We start from the raw sequence: 7,820 nt of genomic DNA on the forward strand, positions 1-7,820 counted from the left end.
AAGTTGGAAATCCGCTCTCTGGTGTCACCCTCTCCCAAACCCACGTACAACAGAGGATTCGGGGATCTAATTTAATTCTGCCCACCCGGCAACTGGGGAGGGGTAGCTGAACTTTTCAGAATCCATGACAGGTGGAAGACCCCAGAGCTGTGACAGACAAAGGGTGGGAGGGTTGTTTTCTGGGTACCCCTCTAGCAGGTCTGAGCTAAGTGTGCTTGCCATTGCTCATTGCTTGCTATGCCAGCCCTTGTTCAAATGCTGTGGACTCAGGGCAACCACACTGACCACTCCAGGCTCACAGATCTTATGAATAAAACAATAACGACAGTAATTAAAAGTAGATCATACTGCTGGGCAGTGGTGGAACACGCCTTTAGTCCCAGCACTCGGGAGGCAGAGGCAGATGGGCCTCTGAGTTCAAGGTCTGCCAAGTCTACACAGTGAGTTCTAGGACAGCTGAGGCTACATAGTGAAACCATCTCTCAAAAAAAACAACCAAACAAACAAACGAATAAGCAAACTTTTGAAGATGGGATAATTGCCAGGAATGATGGCGTACATATTTAATCCCAGCAGGAGGTGCAGGCAGGAATTCGAAGTCGTCCTCTGCTTTATTGCAAGTTTGAGACCAGCCTGGCCAACATGGACCCTGTCTCAGAAATTGTTTTTTATTTTTAGTTGTGGTTGAAGAAAAAGAAAAAATTCGCTTTATTCACCTATCATATTTATCCTAGCCTGCGCGTATTTTCTCAACAATCAACAAAACTGTCAGTAGCATTAAACTTTCTCATACTAATATTCTCATAATCTGTTTGCTTTTGGTTTATATTTTGCTTGGTTTGGGTTTTGTTGTTGTTGTTGTGCTGAGACAGAGTTATATAGCAGAAGTTGACCTTGGATTTTTGATTCTCCTGCCTCTACCTCCAATGCTTGGTGATGGCCCAGAACTCTTGATCCTCCTGCCTGCCTTTAAATCTCTCACGTGCTGGGATTACAGGTGCGCACCACACTTGGCCTGATTTGAAGGTCTCATTATGTAACCTCGGCTGGTGTCTAACTCTCTTGAGTGCTAAGGTTACAGGCATAAGGCACCACTTCCAGCTCTCCAGTGTGTGTTTTACACTTCTTTTGAATCCAAAGGATCATGGGAACTAAGCTATTAATGGTTCAGCCAAGTGTGGTGGCTCACGCCTATAATCCCAGGCTCTAGGAGGCTGAGACAGGAGGATTGGCATAAATTCAGCCTAGGCTATAGAGTGAGTCCTTATCTCAACAAACAAAACAACAGTGGGCTGGCCAGATAGCTCACCTTGCCTGTTGCCAAGGACAACAACGTGAGCTGGAGCCTCAAAGCCCACGTGATGAGAGAAGAAAACTGCCACCCAATTTCCTCAGCAAACTGGCACACAAATTCACACACATGCACAGAGAAGAAATATATAAATGTATAACATATAAGCAAAGGAATTATTTTACTTAAAAATAAAACTTGGACGAGAAGGTCGGAATGGGTCACTGTATTGGGAAGCAGCCTCTGCCGGGTGCTAAGAGAGCATTACTGTGTGAGAAAACTGACTCACAGCAGAGGCACGGAATCTCCTCCCAGGAGTTGCCGGCTCCACCAGTGCCTTGGGGAGGAAGTCTTACTTCAGAGTTTCTCTGTGTTTCACACCTGTCTCCGAAGAACTGGAGAGCAAAGCGCAGCTCTGAGGGAGGCTGCAGTAAGAACTAGATTGAGCTGGCGTTGCGTAACCTTGTTTTGTTCTTCTGGTATTGAATTTCATGATGACCTCTTTCCACAGCAGTTTCTGCATTTTGTTTGTTTTGTTTTCTGTGCGTCGGGCAGCCAAGCTGGGGCCTTCTGCGCACTTTAGACAAGGGCTCATCCACTGAACCCCACCCAAGAGTTCGTCCCCAACCAAGATCCTGCCCTGAACTTCATGCCTAACCCTCTCCTTTTACGCCTTTAATCCCAGCACTCGGGAGGCAGAAACAGGCGGATCTCTGTGAGTTCGAGACCAGCCTGGTCCACAGAGCTAGTTCCAGGACAGGAACCAAAAGCTACGGAGAAACCCTGTCTCGAAAAATCAAATAAATAAATAAATAAATAAATAAATAAATAAATAAATAAATAAATAAATAAATAAATAAATAAATAAATAGAACTCTGAGACTATCTCACTGTCTACACTGGCCTTTAACTCATCCAAATAGACAAAGCCAACCTTGAACGTACTATTCTCTGCCTCAGCCTCCAGAGTAGATAAGATTCTAGACAGGTGTACCAAGTCTAGCTGAAAATGGACATTTTACTTATTTATTAGTATTTGTTTTTTTTTTTCTTCCTGTAGTCTTGGGTATCCTGGAACTCACTTTGTAGACCAGGCTGGCCTTGAACTCACAGAGCTCGGCCTGCCTCTGCCCCCGAGTGCTGGGATTATAGGTGTGCACCATCACCACCTGGCTATTTTTAAGTGTATACTATTTTATTTTGTTTTAGTTTCTGTGTGTGTGTGTGTGTGTGTGTGTGTGTGTGTGTGTGTGTTTGAGGAAGGGGTACACTGGGATCTCCAAATTTCCAGGAATCCTGATTCCCTTACCTTTCTGTCACGTCCACCTCTTGCCCTTCCTAGGACCGAGCACACAGCTGAGTCATCTGACCCCTCTTCAGCCTCTCTTCCTGTCTGGAGGCCATGGGAGGCCAGAGAAGCACAGGTATTCAGCATGTTGGGTCCTGGCCACTGCTCAGCCTTTCCCTTTCTGAGAAAAGCTGGGGGAGGGGGATGAGTGTTCAGCAGGTTGCATCAGAAAGCCTTGCACAAGACACTCGCCTGGACAGATAGCCCCATCTCCAGCCTCCACCCCACCCTGCTGCCCTTGGACCCCAGGGAGAACTGTAAGCCCTCTTGGTAGACTCCCAAGACAAGTTGGCCTGCAGAGAGTGACCAAGGGAGGTCTAGCCCTTCAGAAGTGATAGATGGCTGGGTTTGGGGCAGGTGCTAAGAGGACTTGAGCTTCCTGGTGACACTCCTCAGGAAAGCCAGAGCCCATTCCACCGTTTTTCTAGAGAAAGGGGACTAGGCCAGTGCCTTAGATATTGACTGAGCCCTAATCTTTGACTCTGGTCATAGACTGAGCCCCAAACAAATCCAACGCTAGCACTAGGCACCCTCCTCATAGACAGGAGGACATAGGAATGGGCATTTGCTCCCTGCCGCGCTGCATGCTGGTCGTCTCCCCACAGTACAGGCCAGTTCGTGCATTGCACACACTGCCTGCTCCTGACCAAACAAAGCCCAAGTGTCAGGGTGAGGCCGGAGTGGAGTCGGGCAGAGTCCTTGGGGTGACTGGGCAGGGGCTGAGTCAGTGCGGGAAGCACCACCTGGAGCTCTGAGCCAGGGGAGAGCGTGGCGGGTCCTGGTCTCACAGTGCAGCCGTCAGGAAGGGTGTTTTGTGAGCTTGTGGCTGTTGCTGTTGTTTTGTTCTGAGGCAGGATCTCAGTATGTAACCAGGCTGTCCTTGAACTAACAGAGATATTCCTGCCTCTGCCTTCTGAATTCTGGGACTAGAGATGTACCACTTTGCCCATCTACTTATCCTGAACTTTAAAAAGTAAGACACCCCCCCCCACACACACACACATACGTGCGCACAGATCTCTTCACCTCTGTGTACCTGCCTGCCCATCGACGGCCATTTCCTGCCCCCCCCCCCAGATCTGTTCACCTCCGTGTATCTGCCTGCCCATCGACGGCCATTTCCTGTTACTCATCCACATTGTTCTCTCCCAGAGCCTCAGAGTCTCCTGTTTTTTTTTTCCATACTAACACATTTTTTCAATTTTAATTTAATTTTATATTTATAGATGTTTTGCCTGCACGTATGTCTGTGTGAGAATGACAGATTCCCTGGAACTGGAGTTACAGACAGTAGTGGCTGCCATATGTGTGCTGGGAATTGAACCTGGGTCCTCTGAAAGAGCAGCTGGTTCTCTTCACCTCTGAGCCGTATCTCTCCAACCCATAATGACACTTTTTATAACAGGATTATGTATGTTTTTGTCATTTGTTCAGTGTCTCTCTCCCGCTCTGACCCATAGACTCCATTGAGCAGGCATCTGTCCATCCCTCCCATCATCCACCTGTCTTTCCAACAGCAATGGTACCGTGTATATGTTTGCTCAGTTGTTAGACAAGTATTTGTTGAACACGGCCACTTGCCGGGCTCTGTACTAAAGGTCAGGGAGGCTCCAAAGAGAATAACAGATTAAAACAACCACGTGCTTACATGTCATGGCAGGGACTAGAGAGATAAGGGAATGGACATCTGGGTAAAGAGAGGATGGCGATTGGGATGTGGTGAACGTCCGGAGCTGGACACCAGGTGCCGGACACTCAGAGAGCTGCTGGAAGGCAACCATGCAGGCTAGGACAGCTCTGCAAAGACTCCTAGGGCTGTCGGCATAGGGCAAGAGGGTGGCTGTAGCAAGCAAGGTCTCAGGAGGGTTCAGACCATCTGGGGCTTTGGAGGCCTCAGAAGGGCTGTGGGGAATAGGAGGGAGTCTTGGAAGGGTTTAAGCAAGGGTGTGACGCCTGAAGGCTAGAGAGATGGCCCAAGAGCACTTGTTGCTCTTACAGAGGACCTGTGTTTGATCACAATCATCAGTAACTCCAGTTCCAGGGCAGCTGATGCCCTCTTCTGGCCACCAGTCATGCATGTGGTGCGCATCCACAGATGCGGGCAAAAACCTCCCCACACATAAAAGAAAAAAAAAAACAATAAATTTTAAAAAATTAAACTAAGTAAAGTGGGCTTCTGGGGGAAGCTGTGCTTGGGCTGGACCATAGGAAGGAAGGAGAGCAGCAGAGAAAGCAGTCTGTGATGCCCCAAGCTATGTGTGTTGAGGTAAGGTTGGACTCTGGGGACACAGGGGCACCTCCGTTTAGATGGAGTTACTTCTCTATAAGCTCGTTAATAGGTCCTGAGAGATGACTCAGAGGGTAAAAGTACTTGTCACCCAGCCATGCAAGCCCGATGACCTGAGTTTAGTTCCCTGGCTCCACAAAGCTGTCCTCTGACTTCCACATGCACATGCGCTTCCACAGACATACCACACACATACACACGCGCGCGCACACACACCATGAGTTGTGTCACTGGTTTGCTGTCATGATCATGTGGCTTATGGGAGCTGGGACAACATTTTACTACCTCAGGGAAAAAAAATAAAATTCCAATTTCTCAGTACAGTTTCCACTGAATTCATGTCCCTATATTATGTGTCCATTTCTTGGCCATTGTGTGAGTCAAATCATCATAAATTAGAGGTCACTAGGCAGTGGTGGCACATGATTTTAATCTCACCACTCGAGAGGCAGAGACAGGCAGAGATCTCTGTGAGTTTGAGGCAAGCCTGGTCTACAGAGCAAGTTCCAGGACAGGCTTCAGAGCTACACAGAGAAACCCTGTCTCAAACAACCTAAATAAATAAATAGATAAACAAACAAACAAGTTAAGGGTCATATGTTTTGTTTGTTTGTTTGTTTGTTTGTTTGTTTGTGTGTAGACCAGCCCGACCTGGAACTCACAGAGAGCTTTCTGCTTCTGGTTCCCATGTGCTGGGTATGAAGGTCAGCTGTATTTAAAGCTGGAAGCAGGTTACAGCTTTATTTTCCTTCTGTTTATTACTTACTTACTTACTTTGGTGCTGAAGACTGACTACAGGGCCTGGTGCATGATAAGTGTGTGCTCTACCGCTGAGCCACTGAACAATGGGATTTTCAGGTCCTGCTGATGTTTTAAATGTGGGGTGAGAGAGAAAAGGAGGTGCCAAGCACACCTCCCAGTAAAGATGGACGTTTCTGTCCCACCTGGTCCCACAGTTTGGGTTCAATCCCAAATAAACACACATAGGCTTATATTAATTATAAACTGTTTGGCCTATTGCTAAGGCTTATTGCTAACTAGCACTTACAACTCAAATTAGCCCATAATTCCTATCCATGTTTAGCCACATGGCTTGGTCCCTTTTCTCAATAAGGCATTCTCATCTTGCTTCCTCTATGTCTGACTTGAGACTGCATCTCTGTCTTTCCTCTTCCCAGAATTTTCCTAGTCTGGTCACCCCACCTATACTTCCTGCCTGGCTACTGGCCAATCAGCTTTTTATTAAACCAATACAGATGACAAATCTTCACAGAGTACAAGAGCATTATCCTACGGCATCCCGGTTTCTTCGCCTGAACAAAGATCAAGTCAAGAGCTTTAGCGTTTGGTGAGATGGAGCAAGCTGTTTTGGAGGAAACAGAGCCTTCTGATTGGATAAATGGCCTGGAGTTCAGGGTGTTTTTGCTGAAGGTTCAGAGAGGAAAGTTCCAGGTGTGAGACTGGTGAAATGTGGGTTATGAGACTAGTCGCCTTGTCTGGAGGGACTGAAGAGAAGCAAAATGACCTGGGAAGGAAGGAACCAAGAAAGTGAGGAGCATGGCCCCAGAGAAGAGAGAAAAGGAGCAGGGGATGGTAACTGTGAAAAGCAGTTGTCTTAGTTAGGGTCTCTAGAAGAACACTGGCAGAATAAAAATGAAGCTATATTTTAAATACAAATATATACTTAAAAGCAGACATATTAGATTGGTTTACAAATACGATCTGGGTAGTCCAAGAAGGGCTGTCTTCACCCTGAAAAGGCTGAGAACCCAGGAGCAGCTCAGTCCATGAGTCTGGATGCTTCAGTGATCCCAACCTGTAGCGGAGTCCCTGGAGAATCCTGGAGAGTCACTGGTCTTCAGTGTACACTGGAGGGCTGCAAAGGCTGGGTTGTGACATTAGTGAAGGAATGCAGCAGCAGTGGCAGCAGCTGCAGCAGCAGTAATAGCAGCAACACAGGGTAAATGAACTCATTAGCAGGACAAGAAGGCAATGAGGTGAAAGCAAAGGGTTTTCCTCAGAGCCTCTTCTGAAGGCTGCTGCTCAAATTTAGGTTAGGTCTCCCTGCTTCAGGTAAGTTGATCGTGAAAATTCTTTCACAGATGTGCCCAGTGGCCTACATATTTCTTGATTTTAGACATAGCCAAGTTACGACCAAGATAAACTATCACAAGTCCACCCCTTGTCAGCTTGACACCCGAAAGCATCACTTTAATGCTATAACTTTCCTCCCTTTAGCCAATAGGTTCACAACCATACTGTAAGGCAAAATATTCAGTCCAACTTTAAAAGTTTCTAAAGTCTTTAATAATTTTAATACTTTCAAAGTCCAAAGTTTCTCACCGTTGATTTTCTAAAACATAAAAATCAAATTAGGTACTTCCACAGTACAATACCACAAAGTAAGCTTTCTTACCCTAAAATGAAGATCAAGGCATAGCAAGGAATAACCAGACAAAACACAGCAGGGAAACCACCAAATCCCGCAGCTCCATGACTGGTACCTGAGTTTGTGATGAAGCTCCAAACTCTTCAACAGTCCTTCCACAAACCAGTTTCAAAGGCCCAGGAACCATATTGCAGCCCTCCAGTGTACACTGAAGACCAGTGACTCTCCAGGATTCTCCAGGGACTCCGCTACAGGTTGGGATCACTGAAGCATCCAGACTCATGGACTGAGCTGCTCCTGGGTTCTTAGCCTTTTCAGGGTGAAGACAGGAACAATATGGTCAGATTTATCACAGCCACAACCCCACTTCTGGTACCAATTTCTATCTTGCTGTCCATACCCTATCCCAGTGCCTGGCACAGGGGTTAGTGCCCCTGGAGTTTACGACAGACTTGTTGGCTTACAGAGGGCAGGTGCACAGTGAGCAGTAGGGGGACTAGTGGAT

Source organism: Microtus ochrogaster, linkage group LG8 (genome assembly GCF_000317375.1).
Source record: "Microtus ochrogaster isolate Prairie Vole_2 linkage group LG8, MicOch1.0, whole genome shotgun sequence".
Taxonomy (NCBI): Eukaryota; Metazoa; Chordata; class Mammalia; order Rodentia; family Cricetidae; genus Microtus; species Microtus ochrogaster.